Source organism: Tupaia chinensis, unplaced genomic scaffold, assembly GCF_000334495.1.
Source record: "Tupaia chinensis unplaced genomic scaffold, TupChi_1.0 Scaffold138584_1, whole genome shotgun sequence".
Taxonomy (NCBI): Eukaryota; Metazoa; Chordata; class Mammalia; order Scandentia; family Tupaiidae; genus Tupaia; species Tupaia belangeri.
Genome location: NW_006198478.1, coordinates 1 through 895, shown reverse-complemented (window position 1 = coordinate 895; position 895 = coordinate 1).

Below are 895 nucleotides of genomic sequence, written 5' to 3'. Positions count from 1 at the left end.
GATTTCTCGCTTTCTGTCTCTCTGTCTCTCTCTGTCTTTCTGGAGAGTGCACGTACCTTATAGCAAAAACAAAACGAAACAAAACAAAACAAAACAAAACAAAACAAAACAAAAAACCCCCAAAAACCCCAAAAACAAAAACAAAAACCACACACACACACACACACACACACACACACACACACACACAAACACCAAAACCCAAAAAACTCTACGAAAAAAGTGACTGAGATTGATTCTTACATGCTAACATTGTGTGAATCAATCATGTACTAAGTTGAGCATTGCCAAGCTCTGCTGGAAATACTGATAAAGTGGCGGTGGATACGCACAGATCACTGGACCCTGCACAAATGTACGACTTTCTTCTCTTTCTGATGGAAAGGTCTGTATGAGAAGCTTTTCTACTCCTTGTGTGCTTAGAGCCTTGGGGATGACACATACTCTGAAGAAAAAGGAGGAGTTTTTAGCTGCAATTTGGTTCACACTATAATGAATGAGGGTGGATGCATAGGAATCCTCAAACTAGCGAGAGAAAAAGGAGACTTCGTAGTTTGGCAAACTAAGAGATTAATGGTTAGGATGTAGTTTTTTTTTAAGGATATTTCCATCTGATTATCCATGAAAAATGTGTTTGACTGGTAGCTGGAGGGTATAAGGATGGTAAATGGGCACTAGAGACATAACATTACGACTACGAAAAGTATGCTTACTTAATATCGTCCTCCCTCCCTCTCTTCTTTTTTATTTTTAGGCCGTTCTCTTGTCTACCCCTGATAAGGTTAATTTTAGGTGCCTCAGCCTCATTGGAAAGGGATAGTAGGTGGTCACTTAACACAAGACTGCTATGAGAAGAACTTCTCGATTCTTTTTATTGTGAACTTAAGCTGGATAT